Source organism: Leuciscus leuciscus (genome assembly GCF_965113295.1).
Source record: "Leuciscus leuciscus genome assembly, contig: SUPER_11_unloc_4, whole genome shotgun sequence".
In the NCBI taxonomy this organism is placed as follows: Eukaryota; Metazoa; Chordata; class Actinopteri; order Cypriniformes; family Leuciscidae; genus Leuciscus; species Leuciscus leuciscus.
In genome coordinates, this window is record NW_028118543.1 from 665,226 (window position 1) to 681,907 (window position 16,682).

General features: G+C 37.2%; 1 pseudogene across 1 annotated transcript in view; it reads left to right on the top strand.

Annotated features, from left to right (window-relative positions):
• Nucleotides 1-169: 169 nt before the first annotated feature.
• The window catches only part of LOC309510208 (NACHT, LRR and PYD domains-containing protein 3-like), a 31,316-nt pseudogene continuing 14,803 nt past the window's right edge, over nt 170-16,682 (top strand). Inside the window, exons 1-3 of the transcript XR_014211791.1 lie at nt 170-2,543; nt 4,360-4,533; nt 15,589-15,759. The product of XR_014211791.1 is annotated as an NACHT, LRR and PYD domains-containing protein 3-like (transcript). The remainder of the gene's footprint in view (nt 2,544-4,359; nt 4,534-15,588; nt 15,760-16,682) is intronic.

Sequence of the window (16,682 nt, forward strand, 5' to 3'; positions counted from 1 at the left end):
AGCTGCGTGGCGTGTCCGTTTTTATTTCGTCTCCCATTAACAGGTTAGAGTTTGCACACTGCCTGCGTGACACACGCATCTCAGGCGCGGCCCGAGCAAAATAGAGTAGGAAAAGATGTTTATATGTAATTTTGACACGAATACATATTAATAGGCTACATGTCATTTTGATGTTTGAAAGTGTCTAGGGTTTGACATAAATGCAAATATAAATGTAATGTAAAAAATATGATCGATTTTCAAATACTGCACCTGTCAATACAGAACGAAATATATTCTATAGCCTATTTTGCCGTCAACATATATAACATACATCTTTTCCTACTCTATTTTGCCTGGAAAGTTGAAACGCTTCCAACACGCTTGCATGTCGCGTGAAAAATATGCGTCGGTTCTATTTCTTAAGACCAAGTATAGGTACAGACTGTTTGTGGAAAATGATCTAAGACTGAAACTGTCCCCAATTCGGCCTAACATCGCTGCATTATTTAAGAACATCCAGGCACATCCCTCACATTGATTAAACTGGTGACGTGGATGGAGAGGTGGTAGGCCTATTCTGTGTGGTTTACTACAATTTAGTTTACTGTTTACTATTTAGTTTACTATTGTTAATGTGTTATCTTTTTATTATTATTTTACAGCAGAGAAGTTAAGAAAATATACAATGTTATCATATGTGAAAAGCAATACTTATCAGTATGTGAAAAGTTAACAATAGCTTTAATGAGATGTTGGATATGTGTTGTAGGCCTATTGTGTGTGAGATTGGGTGCCTATCTTTTTAAAATCATTATATTCAGCACATTTGTATCATATGTTGACTTTTGATGAGATTTGTATCATATGTTTATGATTCTATTCACTATTCTCGACAAAATTGATAAAAAAAATTATAAAAATAAAAAACTTGTTGTTAACAATTGGTGGTGTTGGGGGTACTCCGGAAGATCTATAATGTCTCAGGGGGTACATGCCTGTAAAAAGTTTGGGAACCACTGCTTTACCTGGACAAAACAAACCCATCACAACTGTGCTGACAAAGGGAGTCGCTGGCATTGGAAAAACAGTCTCTGTGCAGAAGTTCATCCTAGACTGGGCTGAAGGCAAAGAGAATCAGGACGTCCAGCTCATATTTCCACTACCTTTCAGAGAGATCAATCTGATGAAGGGTGAAACATTCAGCCTTTCATGTGTTTTTTCCTGAAACAAAAGAAATGGAAATATCCAGTGACAAATATAAAGTGTTGTTCATCTTTGATGGTCTGGATGAGTGTCGTCTTCCCTTACATTTTCAAAGGAATGAGACTCTACGAGATGTAAACAAAAAGAAATCAGTGGACGTACTGCTGACGAACCTCATTGCGGGGAATCTGCTTCCCTCTGCTCTGATCTGGATCACCTCTAGACCAGCAGCAGCCGATCTCGTCCCCTCTGAGTGTGTCCATCGAGTGACAGAGGTACGAGGCTTCAATGAGCCACAGAAGGAGGAATACTTCAGGAAGAGAATCAGTGATCAGAGTCTGGCCAATACAATCATCTCACACCTGAAGTCATCAAGGAGCCTCTACATCATGTGCCACATCCCAGTGTTCTGCTGGATCTCAGCCACTGTTCTAGAGAAGATGTTGAGTGAAGCAGAGAGTGGAGAGATTCCCAAGACTCACTCAAATGTACACACACTTCCTGATCCTTCAGTCCAACATAAAACATGAGAAGAACTATAAGAAGAACCTGACAGATGAAGACATGATCCTCAAACTGGGGAAAGTGGCTTTTCAGCAGCTTGTGAAAGGCAATGTGATCTTCTATGAGAAAGACCTGAGAGAGTGTGGCATTGATGTGACAGAAGCATCAGTGTACTCAGGATTGTGCACTCAGATCTTCAGAGAGGAGTCAGGCCTGTATCAGGCGAAAGTCTTCTGCTTTGTTCACCTGAGTGTTCAGGAACATCTAGCAGCTTTATATGTGCACCTCTGCTTCACAAACAACAACAGAAATGTATTTGACATAGTCTCTATAGTGTTGTCTATGTTTAAGAACTGGTCTAAACTCGATTTACCAGAACATGTTTCATTTTCTGAGCTCCATGAGAGAGCCGTGAATGAGGCTCTACAGAGTAAAAATGGACATCTGGACCTTTTCCTGCGCTTCCTTCTGGGTTTGTCAGTGAAGTCTCATCAGATTCTCCTTCAGGGACTAATGACACTGAGAAGAAGAAGGTCTGACAGCAATGAGAAAACAGTTGAGTACATCAAGGAGAAGATCAGGACCATTGACTCTCCAGAGAAATCCATCAATCTGTTCCACTGTCTGAATGAACTGGGTGACCAGTCACTAGTGGAGGAAATACAACAGTATCTGAAATCTGGAACAATAAGTGAAGCCAGACTCTCTTCATCTCAGTGGTCAGCTGTAGTTTTTGTGTTGTTGACATCAGAGAAGAGTCTGGAGAAGTTTGATATTAATACATTTGTTGGAGAAAACAATAAAGCTGAAAAACTGAAGGTTCTTCAGAAGCTGCTGCCCGTGATTAAAGTTCAGTAAGTATCAGTGAAAACTATCACTTTACTGTTAAAACAAAAGAAAATCAAAAGATCATAAATCTAAGAAACATACGAACATTTATTGTATCAGTAATAGGAGCAATATGGCAGCATACTTGTTTTTATTGTTTTTCTGATTTTTAAAAATTTGAATTTATCTATTTTATTGATGGGAATAATGACGGGGACATGTGATTGGGAAACAATACAAGCTGACTCAAACTTGTGTTAAAGCACCTGACAGCCAATGTCTTCAACATGAGGATTCATTTAAAATAAACAAGTTTAATGTTACAAATGAATTAGTACTTAAACCATTTATATGGATTTGATCCACGTTAAAAGTTAATTCTTTATTGTTGCAAATTTGACAATGAAACTTGACTACTTAGTTGAGGTTTTCATTAAAGGGTTAGTTCATCCAAAAATGAAAATTATGTAATTAATGACTCACCCGCATGTCATTCCAAGCCCGTAAGACCTCCGTTCATCTTCGGAACAGTTTAAGATATTTTAGATTTAGTCCGAGAGCTTTCTGTCTCTCCATTGAAAATGTATGTACGGTATACTGTCCATGTCCAGAAAGGTAATAAAAACATCATCAAAGTAGTCCATTTGACATCAGTGGGTTAGTTAGAAGTTTGACCACACACATGACCAGCGTCGGCCAATAGTGAGCTTACGTGTGACGTATAACACAGAAGCGCTACGCTGTTACACTACGTGAACTAACTCGAGGCCCAGAGAGAAGGAAATTAATAGTGGAATAAAGTCTTTTTTTTTTTTTTTTTTTGCACAAAAAGTATTTTCGATGCTTCAAAAACTTCTAACTAACCCACTGATGTCACATGGACTACTTTGATGATGTTTTTATTACCTTTCTCGACATGGACAGTATACCGTACATACATTTTCAATGGAGGGACAGAAAGCTCTCGGACTAAATCTAAAATATCTTAAACTGTGTTCCGAAGATGAACGGAGGTCTTACGGGCTTGGAACGACATGAGGGTGAGTCATTAATGACATCATTTTCCTTTTTGGGTGAACTAATCCTTTAACATTTTAAGTATTACATTTTAAACAGACAAACAAAGCCCAACTCTTATAATAGAGGTAAACAACATCAACTGGATAGAGCCAAAGACTGGACTAAAAAGGCAAAGGTCAAAATCTATAAATATGACATCATAATATATATAATAAAGCATGTATAATATGACATAATAAAGCACAAATGTTATTTTAAAAAAAGGCTATCATGGTTGAGATATCAGTTGATGGTTGTAAAATTCTTGTCATGGGAATAATTTTTCTTAATTATATGCTAGACAAAGAGAGTGATTTATCACTGATCCAGTTTTATAAAGTCGTTTTCCTGGCAACAACGGACAAAAAATGTAATATTCATATAGCATGTTTATTGGTTATTCACCTGCAAGGGAGGCCAAGAATTCTAGCCCAAGAATGCAGTCTTACATTTAGAGCAAAGCGTGGAGTTAGTTGGTTTAATTTTATGTTGTATATGTCGTGTCTGTTCAGAATCTTGTTCTTTTGCACACTGAGAGTTTGTTATCCTGAGTCCACACCATGTCCCATTTGTCTTTTATTCACACTTAACTCTCTCCAATTGTAATCTGTGACACCATTACCTCAAGGTTCCTGAGTAATTTTGAGACAATGCCATCCATTGGTGACCAAGTGCAGTGTTTTCTTTACTCAATCTACAAATTGTCTATTTTTTCTCAATTTTCTATTGCTTTTTGTTTTCAGTTCATAGTGTTTACCAAGTATGATTTTCATCTCTCTACAGTTTGAGTGATTGTGGAGTCACAGAGAAAGATTGTGCTGCTCTGACTTCAGTTCTGATATCAAACCCCTCACAACTGAGAGAACTGGATCTGAATAATAGAAACCTACGAGATCCGGGTGTGAAGCTTCTCTCTGTTGTACTGAAGGAGCCTGACTGTAAACTGGAGAAACTCTGGTAAGATCATCTACGGTATATCATAGTCAGACATGTTAATGTCTTCTGTAAGACTAAATCAGGGTTCCACAAATCTGGCACTGGAGGGCCACTGCCTTACTGAGTTACTTACCTTACTAAACTCTGCAGGACAGCGGCACTTCAAAACCGGATTTGAGGAACCCTGGACTAAATTCTTTGATGTAAATTTTAGGACTACCCTGCAGAAAATTAATTTCTTTCTCCGTATTTTTGTCTTCTTTTCTTTTTTGTATTCTTAATTTAAGATAAATTTAGCACAATAACTTAAAATGTTAAGTCTTGTATACTGAATAATTGCTTATGTATCTTGATTTAAGAATTTTTAGAAATTAGATATTCAGACTACGTCTGGATCGGATTCAGAAGTTCAAGTCCAACAACACCCCCAAAGCTTCACAGTCCTATACCTCGTCCTGCGTCGACATTTCATCAAGTAACATTAGGCAGTTTTGATTTTACATATGCGTCTGCTGACATACGTGACCCGTTCTGGCAAAATGAGTCGCAATGAGCAAATGTTCATGACTGAGCTACACCTGTTTGACTTTAATTGTCAAAGTCAATTTTGAGAAAAATCGAGTTAAACGTTTTCTGAAGGTTCCAAAACAAAATCATCTACCAACCATACCTTAAAATCTCTGGTAATAACACCAATTTTTTTATTTTTCCCCCATGGTACCACAATTGTTTGATTAACATTAATGAAAAAGACAGCCTATATATTCAGACCTACTGTACTGCATGGGTCTAATATAATGTTACACATCAGATGTTTTTCCCCAACAGTTAACCAAATGTTCACTTAACACATAGCAGATTATGTTTGCTTGAATACTCGCCAAGACAGATATTTTGAAACACTGTAATTCTGTGTAGGTATAAGAGTATATCGGGATCACGCGCTGTCTGAGGCGTCTTTGAGGCACGCTTCGGATGTGTCAGTCAGTGTGGGTAAAATCATTTTGTTTAAATCAGTATGAGTTTGAAAATCACATTTCATTGGTTCTAGAGGTGGGAATTGGCAAAAATTTGACAATCCGATAGTATTGTGATATTTGGGCCACGATTCGATATTATTGTGATTCTTAACATATTGCGATACAGCAAGTATTGCGTTTCGATTCTGCGATATATTGCGATTCATGTCCCCCATATTATTCAAAGGCATTACAAAAAATTTGGATAATAAGACTGCTCAACTCACTTCAAATGTCACATTAAATCTGTGAACATCTTCTACACATTTACTGAAGTGCAACTTAGGAGGGAAGTGCAAAAACTTTGTCCTTGAACATTCAGGACACAGGACCTTATTACAGAACGTAATTATATGAACGCGTCACCACCGCATTAGCACCAAAAACATGGATATTTTATTTTAGAGAATAATTACACAACCTATTCGATATTCTATAATTCATTAATTAAATAAACTAATCGAATATTCAAAAATCGTGACTCATCCCTGCATGTAATCTCTTGTTTTTTCCCCTCAAATCTTCAGTCACGTCTCGATTTTCTAAGGGGATTATAAACGTTTCTTCCTTGGTTCGCTTTTAATTAGGCCTATTATATTCAGATTCTTTACTGTGGTAAAGTAGAAAAACGTTGTTGGACAGATAGCCTACATTTTTACTTGCACGTCAGATTCATTTTAACACAGTTTTTGTTTGTTATTAGACATGCAAGGCGCGTCAAGTTTATTTGTAAAGCGCGTTTCACACGCGCGGGTGATTTTTAGTCTCGCTCTCTCTGGCAACGCAATTTAGGTCACAAATAGGTCAAAAATGAAAGTCATATTGACGTCGATGTCAATTTGATGTCAAGATTTTAACCTCTGCTGATGTCATTTTGCCAAACAAAAAGGTGAAATGCATGGCCGTACACTTATTACACGCTTCACTTAAAACGAACCAGATTTACTTTATTTAATTTCCGGTTTAAAGAAATCATATTTTGTATTTTAAAGACACCATGATGGTGGTTAGCGTTTGCTTTAGTTGGGCTCTTGACCCTTGACTTTTTAATATAATAATGTCTCTGGCTGCTATAATTGTGTGTTTATAAAGCACAATTGTTGTAGCAAAAAAAGCCATGAGAAAATGAGATCAGGTGATGTTGGCTGTTTATTGATGATGATGACGATATCATCATGTAATTGCCTGAATCCCTGATCTTATTCTGGGTCTAATGTTTTGATCATATTGGACTTGTGGTTTTAATATTGTTTTATAATAGAAGCCATTTAATTTTACAGCATGAGAGTAATGTTGTTTATCAAATAATGTAAAGGATTTTAAAAGCATTTAAAGCATTAAACTTTTTCCTCTACATTATTACTTAGCCATCAGTGTATGACTCTCAACAATGGTGACAGTCAATGAAATGCTTCATGCTGCAGTGCATGCTGGGTACCACCAATCAAAACTCACCCTTATCTCCCAGCATGCATTGCGGCTTTAACAAATTATGCAGCTGGATTTTTTATAGCTTGTTTTATGCTCAGAGTTGATCTGATTATCTGGATATTTTGTTTGAATGTCACCATTGTTGAGATTCATATGCTGTTTCTTGATGTCTGTGTGCGTCTAAGTAATGCCATAGATGAAAGGTTTTTGTGCACTAAATACTAGTTTTTAAAAACCAAGTATATTATTTGATAAACAACACTGCTAGACATGACTTCTTTTGCCATTAATGATTATGAATAAAATAGTTTTAAAATCACAAGTCCTATATAATCATAGCATTAGACATTAAATAAGATCAGGGATTCAGGCAATTACATGATGATATCGTCGTCATCATCAATAAACAGCCAACATCACCTGATCTCATTTTCTCATGGCTTTTTTTGCTACAACAATTGTGCTTTATAAACACACAATTATAGCAGCCAGAGAAATTTTTATATTAAAGGTCCCATATTATGCAACATTCACTTTTGCATGCTGTTTGGACATAAATGTGTGTTGGCAGTGCGTGTACAGAACCACCCAATAGTGATAAAAATCCACTCACTCCTTTTTTATTAATCCCCATAAATCATCAGCAGTGTCTCCCAACGACCTGTTTTCAGAATGCTGTTTTAGTGACGTCACTACAGCACAGGCCCCGCCCACGAGTGTTGACAGACACTGCCGTTTGAACATAGACCCGCCCTGATTGAGTTCACAGCTGCTGCACTGACGAGAATGTCTCCCAAGCGTTGTAAGTGTTGTGTGGCTGGATGTATTAATCCACATAGCTCTCTCTCTATTTACTCCCGAAATCTGAGGCAGCCGCTGAAGACGAGGTGGAATTATTTAGTTTTTTAAAGAAAATGCTCCCTCAACTCTACTGAAATTTGTTTATGTACTTGCGCACTTCTTATAACTTACTGTGTTTACAGTTCAGATAATTAACCAAATTATGCACAGCTGGAGATTAATCAGTAATCAACTCAATGACAGAGTATAAATTCACAGCAGACCTATCTCTGTTCATTGAAAGTTTGTCAGCACCCCTCCTCCACCCCATCTCCTCACTTCCAGTTCCATCTACACTTACCGACTGGGGGGAGTACTCTGGGTTCGGGCCTAACTCCGAGCTCGGAGCCCTCCCCCCGGACAGCACGCCAAATACGCATAAACTTATTGTACTACTTATATGTAGATGTGAACTCGTGAAACTTTATTAAACTCATCAGTATATGTTTGATCATCATTCGGACCTGGTCCGAAACAGCAGACTTGTAGGCTATTAATAGTGGATACATACAAGCAGATGACAAATACGTTATAACCGTAATACCTGTTCCATCTCTATACAGCACTCTGACTCTGTAGGCATTATTGTCCGACTCCGGGTCGAAATGAACACCGTTACTGAGAGTTTCTGATATTATTATCATCATTCCGTGAGATGAAATTGTCCTGAGACTGAGCGCGAGCTCATGAAGCTCCGCCCCCTGTGTTGTGCAGCAGCAGCTTATTTGCATTTAAAGGGCACACACTAAAACAGCGTGTTTTTCTGAGCCCCAAAAAATGACAATTTAAACATGCTGTAAAAAATGATCTGTTGGGTATTTTGAGCTAAAACTTCACATACACACTCTGGGGACATCAGAGACTTATTTTACATCTTGTCAAAAGGGGCATAATAGGGGACCTTTAAAAAGTCAAGCGTCAAGAGCCCAACTAAAGCAAACGCTAACCACCATCATGGTGACTTTAAAATGCAAAATATGATTTCATTAAACCGGAAATTAAATAAAGGAAATCTGGTTAGTTTTAAGTGAAGCGTGTAATAAGTGTACGGCCATGCATTTCACCTTTTTGTTTGGCAAAATGACATCAGCAGAGGTCAAAATCTTGACATCGACACTTTGACGTCAATATGACTTTCATTTTTGACCTATTTCGTGACGTCATTTTGACATCAATGTTGATGTCATATTGATGTTAAATTGACGTCAAGGTGCCCGCTGGGTTGTGGAAGATTAAATTCGCTTTTCATACCTTATACAACAAGTAGCCTAGAAAACATGAAGATATCAGAAAATAGATTGATGGTCTCTGACTCTTTCCTCCTCGTGTCCCACATCCCTCTCAAAGCGCAGAACTGTAGGCTTCATGTGGAATCACGCGTCTTTGTGTGGAAGTAGGCTATTAAACGAAAGTTTTTTGTTGTTTTTTTAATAGATTTAACTTTATATTATTTAAGTTTCCAATATTTACTGATATTTATTTCAATGCTTTACAGGCTTTGTGTTGCTTCTTTGACGGAATTGCTCAAATTAACACTTTTTTGCTCGAATAAACCATAGACTGTAAAAAATATGGACAAAGCGTCTGTGACGTCACCCATAGACTTTCTGAAGAACGGGTTTGGAGCCGTTTATGGGGGGTATGGGCGGCGCCATCTTGGAAAATCTCGGGAAATCCTAACCCCGCCCACCTTCTGGCCAATCCATATATGGGTAAAAGGACGGGCTTTGTGTGAGACTGGAACGATGTCATTTTCGCGTGAAGAAAGCAAAATAAACAACAATGGATGACATACAGCAGATCTTGTTCTTGCTTCCCGGCGTGTTTGTCACAAGAAGCCAAGCGCCGACATTAGGCGTTTCTCGATAGCGAGTACACAAAGTTCGGATTGCCAAGTTAATTGCCAAGTCCGACTCAGGAGAATGACTCCCGAGGACGCGAGTCCGGTTTATGGGATCAAATTCCCGCCAAATATATAGCGGTCACGTATAAAAAAATAATAAGCGTGAATCAAAATTTTTAAAACACATGTAAAAATATATTGCACAAACTGAAAAAAAGAATGCAAAATGATCAGAATAGTAAACAACGTGGTCATGGATCAAAATATAATAAGCGTGAATCAAGAAATAACAAGCATGAATAAAAACTTTAAACACATTAAAAGTTATTTTGCAGAAAACTTTAACTTATGGTCATGCTTTCTTAAAAAGTATGTTTTCCTTGGTTTTATTACTGTGTACTTTGTGCTTTCTTGCATTTTCTGCTCATATTTTACTCTTTTGTACGCTTGTGCTGTTTTTCTCTTCGCTCTTATTTCTATGTTCTGCGCTTGCTTTCCCAAATGTTGCAGTTCGAGTTTCATGTAAATTAGGGCAGGCTTAAGCGTCACCATTGGTCCACTAGTTCTAGATTGACAGCTACTCCTCTAGCCAATCAATCGAAGAGGGGAGTTGACGTCACACCAATGCGACTCGTGGCTACTGATGCTTATGTAGGAGTACAAGCTGTTTTTGTTTGTACAATTTCTTCAATGCCATTATAATATACTAAAATGTTATTTTTCTAATACTTTTATATACTGTTCAATTTCTTATTTGTGCTTTATGTGCATTTATTAAATTAATTATTTTCGCTTGGCATACCAGCGTGATTACGTCACCACACACTTCAGTGGGTGGTGCGCGCCCGTGATGCACTTCATTCTGAGTAAATATAACAACAAAGAAGCACTGCTGCGCTCTCTTTTATTTCATTTTTCTTTAATCCTTACTCTTTTTCAGGAGTGCTGCACTTACTTATACAGGGGAAGACGGCAGTTCAATTTAACTTTACAAAGACTTTCAAGCAGTAAAGCTATCTGAACTCTGGACAAAAATAATTAAATTCATCTTTTTTGAGATACATGAGAATGTTAATGTGCACACTGGTAATTGGTGTTAAACATTATTACTTGGCTCATGATGTCAATATGCTAAGGCTGCTGTAAGTAAAACATCCTGCAGTTATGAAACGCTGATTGTCACACATGTCTTTGTCCTCAGTAAGACGAATCATTTGATGTAAATTTTAGGACTAAAATAAGCTTGTAAAATGTTCTGTAAACACTAAATCTCAGCACAGAAATCACAGGTGTACACAAATGTCTAATCTCATGATCTGGTACCAGTGTTCATTTTTACATTTAAAAAAAAATCCTTTAAATTTGATCAATATTTCATTATATTAAATAATTTTAGTCTGTTTCACTCTGACTACAATGACATTCCTGTTCCCCCATGTTATTCAACAGTGTTTTCCCTAATGATGTTCCTGTATAATAATTCAGTGGTTTTCAACCCTGATCCTGGAGTTTCTTCTTCTTATAGGATTCCGGCAGTGTAGACGCTGCTGAGCGTATTACTGCCCTCCACAGGTCAAAGTTTGACTTAAATTCTTACATACAGTCCTGTATCATGCAAGAACTGAAGAACTGCCTTTGAGATCAGTTTATGCTCATCACTGTGACCAAACAAAGATAAAAGAGAAAAAGCCTTAACTCCAAGTCCTGTCAGTTTAATAAAGAATATATATCCTGGAGTTTCACCAGCACTGCACAGTTTTAGATGTCTCTCTAATCAAACACAGCTGACTCAACTCATCAGCTCATTAGTAAAGACTCCAAGATCTCAGGTGTGTTTGTCAGAGAAGAGAGACATCCAAAATGGAGGAGAAGTTCAGAACTACTGTTTGCAGCGGCGGTTTGAGGAGAGAGACTGGACTGGTCGGTGGAGGAAAAATGGAGTCAGACGAGAGCGAGGGAAATGAAGAAGATACAAGAGGAGTTGAGAACAGGAAAAGGAAAAAGAACAGTGTTTCAAGTGATGGAAGCCAGACAAGAAGAACTGTTGAGAGATATCAAGTAGGAATGATAGCAGTAACAAGAAGTGACGGGATCTTCAAGGATTCGCATGAGGTTGGAAGATTCGTTGGAAAGAAACTCGGAGATGTTCGGTCCATCAAAATAACAAGGAGTGGGATGGTTATTATTGACTGCGTGTCAAGGCATCAGAGAGAACAAGCTCTAAAGATTAAGGTGTATACAGAGTACAGAACTGTGAAATGCTTCCCACTCGGGACAGAATACAAAAAGAAAGGAGTAGTAAGTGGCGTACCGCTGTCAGTGGAAGACGAGGAGTTTCGGGCCGTTGAAGGAGTTTGTGAGGCCAGAAGACTGACAAGATTCCGTAAAGGAGAAAGGGAAGAAAGTACTTCTGTGTGTCTGACTTTTGTGGGAGATTTGCCAGAGAGGATATATTTAGACTACATATGCTACAGGGTGAGGTCTTATGAAAGAGCTCCGTTAAGGTGCTTTTGCTGTCAGGAGTATGGACATGTGGCTGCAGTGTGTAGAGGAGTCAGGAGATGTGGGAGATGTGGGAAAAATACTTGTGTAAGAGGGGAGTGTGAAGAGGAACAAGTAAAATGCATTCACTGTTTGGGAAATCACCATGCGGAGTCAATGCAATGTCCTGAAAAAATCAAACAGGTAAAAGTGAGTAAAATCAGAGCAGAAGAAGGGCTAACATATGCAGAAGCTACTAAGAGAATGGAACGAGTAGTAGTGCAAACAGAACAGGAGACGGGAAAGAAGGGAGATGATCAGAATAACGTTATTGGTGTGGACAAGAAGCGATTTCTAGGATTTATTGCTATGGTGGTCAATTGTGCTGTGGAAATTAAAGGGAAATCAGAGAGGATCAAGATGGTGTTGGATGCGGCGAGAAGATTTTTGGACATTGTGGACATATCAGGAGAAGAACTAGATGATACGCTGAGGAAAGAATTTATACCATCTCAGACCATAGAGTATGACATATAGAACGGGCAGTGAACTTTAGGGTGGTCACTGTAAATATACTGCACTGGGAAAACTATTTAATTCAGTAGGTGGTGGTAATGCAACACTTTGGATGCCAACTACCATAAAACCCAAAAAGAAGAAGAAGAAGAAGACATCCAAAATGTGCAGTGATGGGGTTCTCCTGGGTGGTTTCTCAGATCTAAGAACGGACTTGTGTTCTTGCGGAGAAAGAATGTACGTGCCCGAATGAATAGTTCAGTATTATGTATGATTTTGATGCACAGAAGCAGGAAACGTAAATCATGTGTCTATCTCGTTAATCTAAATCTGGAGTGCCCAAAACTGTTCCTGGAGATCTACCTATCAGCAGAGTTCAGATCCAACACACTAAACCAGCTCATTAAGCTCTTCAGGAGCACTTCAGAATGACAGTGAGTGGTGTTTGTTACAGCAGTGTTTCCCACTGTTTCTGTGTCCTGTTGCATGAAGCCAGTTTCAGTTGCTCCCCTTGTAAATTTGAGATTATTTTGAGCAAACTCTATTTTTTCGGGCTCGAGAAGGTGGATTGGTTTTTAACGGGTTCGATCACCATGGTAACTTGCGCTGCAGGATGACCTTGAATAAAATGAATGTATTCTGTGTTCGAGATCACAAACCAAAACTGGACCAATCAGCTGTGAGTAAAGTGACATGTATCTGATGCAATAAAGTCACTCCCCCTGTATCTCTCACTCCAAATTAAAGCAGTTTAGAGTGAAAGAATTGTATGTTTATATTAAATGAATTGTAATTATTTATAATTCATATAGTATATTCATATAATTGAAGAGTTCAGATGCAAAAGCCTCTAAGTGCCATCTGAAATTTTCTTCTAGAATGATCATTTTTATCAAGCTCGTATATTTAAGTTCAGTAATTTCACTTAAATGACAATTAATAGGTAATTTTCATTGCCATTTAAGTGAAATTACTGAACTTAAATATACGAGCTTGATAAAAATGATCATTCTAGAAGAAAATTTCAGATGGCACTTAGAGGCTTTTGCATCTGAACTCTTCAATTATTCTCTTAATTTAAAATTAACCCTAAAAGGGGCGATGTATCCTGAGATAAGCAGGGAAAGTGTTGGTTTAATTTCTCAGTTTTCATGTTGAAAGGGTGTTTGTTGTGAATATTTAGATCTGGTGACTTCATTCATACATTCTCTGTTTAGCTCATTGGCAGCATTTAAAAACAACATGACCTGTAGTGGGAAATCTACTCGCCTTCAGTGATACATTTCACATATTTACAATATTTGAGGAGACTTGCATGTTTGAAGAGTTGTTGTTAAGTGTTAGCTTATTATGTTTATGTTGAAATTTTATGGATTTAATTTTTCCATTTTCCATAATCTGCCTGTAAATGTTTGTATCTCCCAGGATACGTTTCCCCTTTGGGAATTTAAATTAATTGGAAAAAAAGAATGCTTGTTTGGCAATGCATGTTACAACATTTTAATACGAATTTTAAAACATTTATTCTCTCATAACTTTAACTAAACATTCTTTGTAAAATTCGGTTGAACAATAAGTAAATGCCTATTTATGAATATATTAGCCTACTGTATCAAATTTAAAATGCAAATTTCTAGGGCCTATAAATTATCAATATGACCAACACTTTGCTGAGAAACATCGTGTACACAATCTTCTTCATACCTTCTGTCCTCTGATTAATTGTGTATAATATATATATATATATATTTTTTTTTTTTTTTTTTTTTTTTTTTTTTCAAGTAAGGGTCCCTTTGCTCAGAAAATCTTGAATTATTTTTATAAAGTAAATGTAAGAAACATTTACTAGACTGAAGCAACTGGGGTTTGATTATTAATACATTTAATTTTTTATGTTAAAAATTGCATATATGATCCATAAAAGCTGTTCGTGTGTGTGTGTGTGTAATATGATACTCAACAAAAAACCGATACAAACTTGTATATGCATGTATGTGTGTTTTGTTTTTTTTTTTTTTTTTTTTTTTTTGAGTATCATATTTATACATCGCTTTTATGGCTCATATGCAATTCAGTGCAAATCAATGATAATTAAGAGATGGAAAATGTTCCCCAAAAGCCTGTTGCGTCATATTTGACGTTTATATTAGCATGAAAAAATGTCAGAAGAATTACATTTTTAACATTAACAAATGGTGAATGAATATCAATAAACCCAGTTGCTTCAGTCCAGTAAATGTTTCTTACATTAATTTATAATAATCATGAATTATTAATAAATCATTTCTCAGCAAAAAATACTTTATTTGATATTTTTTATTTATTTTTTATTTATTTTTTTATAAACTATCAATCAGAGGACAGAAGGCATGAAGTAGATTGTGTGCAAGAGCAAAACAGAGAGGCAGAAGGTAGCATTAGGAAGACAGAAACAATCACTGCATATCCAGTAAAACCTCATGTTATGTTCACTGTCAGCAACAGTGTTGTCATAATTATCAGTTTAGGTTAGACCATATTGATTTCACTTTATTTTAATGGTCCCTTGAACACATTCTGTTGACTATAAGTACAGTTGCACATGTCTACTAACTCCCATTGGAGTGTTAATAGATTTATTAGTAGACTGGTAGGGTTAGGGTTAGAATAAGTTGGCATGTAGTTGCAAAGTTACTTATAGTCAGTAGTTAACCTACCATACTCTTGTGTGCTTTCATCTTCACGATGAGTCTGTCACAGAGAAGAGGTGTAGTTGTGTTTGAGCTCATTTAGAACGGTTGGATTTATGAAGAACATGTGTTGAAAGCTTTTTGAATTTCTTTATTTTTTTATGACCGATAAATCTCCAATTGAAATTTAGACATATTTAATAGTCTGTGTAGAATTGTGGCTTGTACGTGTTGATCTGAACTGAGAGAGTGAAGAGTGTGTCATTGTTCTCTACAGGTTGAGGGATTGTGGAGTCACAGATGAAGGTTGTTCTGCTCTGGCTTCAGCTCTGAGATCAAACCCCTCACACATGAGAGAACTGAATCTGTCTGAGAATAAACTAGGAGATTCAGTTCATCTGCTCTCTGCTGTACTGGAGGATCCTCACTGTAAACTGGAGACACTGGGGTAAGATTGTCTCTCTGATTGTCACACATGTCTTTGTCCTCAGTAAGAATTTTAGGACTAAAATTAGCTTGTAAAATGTTCTGTAAACACTAAATCTCAGCACAGAAATCACAGGTGTACACAAATGTCTAATCTCATGATCTGGTATTAGTGTTCATTTTTACATTCTTTTTAAAATATATCCTTTAAATTTTTTCAGTATTTCATTATATTCATTATGTTCAATAATTTTAGTCTGTTTCACTCTGACTACAATGACAACTCTTTTCCCCCACGTTTACTCAACAGTGTTTTCCCTAATGATGTTTCTGTGTAATAATAGTGTTTCCCAACCCTGATCCTATAGTTCCCCCGGCACTGCACAGTCCTTAATCGTTGAAGTTTCTGCTTTGAACGGCTCTTTCCGTGGCTACAAAAATACAATTCTTCAAAGTAGCTTTTCAAACACTACTAATGTACTAATATGAAAGATAATTAGCAAAAGAAATGTAATAACTTCATGCTGATCTTCATTATCTTATATGCAGGGAAAACACCTGAACTTCTGCGGAGCAGTAATGAATAAAGTAACATGGTCAGCGCCGCGCTGGTGAGATTAGTTTGCTCTGTCCATTCGGTTTCGCTAGCAAACACGTCCTCCCTGCGATGTCGAGTCGGTCACACAGCTCGGTCCATTGAGCCGCACCGATGATGTCAGCACGGCACGAGCTCTGTAACACCGCTCCGTTTCGTCCCACTGTTGGTGTGTTTGGCTTCCCATACAACTCGTTACAACTAACAGACATTGCTTAAAAGAGTTTGTGAGACGCGCCAAATTAAACAGAAGTGCGGACACACAACTTCCTTTTCAAGGGAAATTAGCCATCATCAACTACCGAAATCTCTTCTTATTTCAGTAATGCGTATGAATGAATTTCACCAAG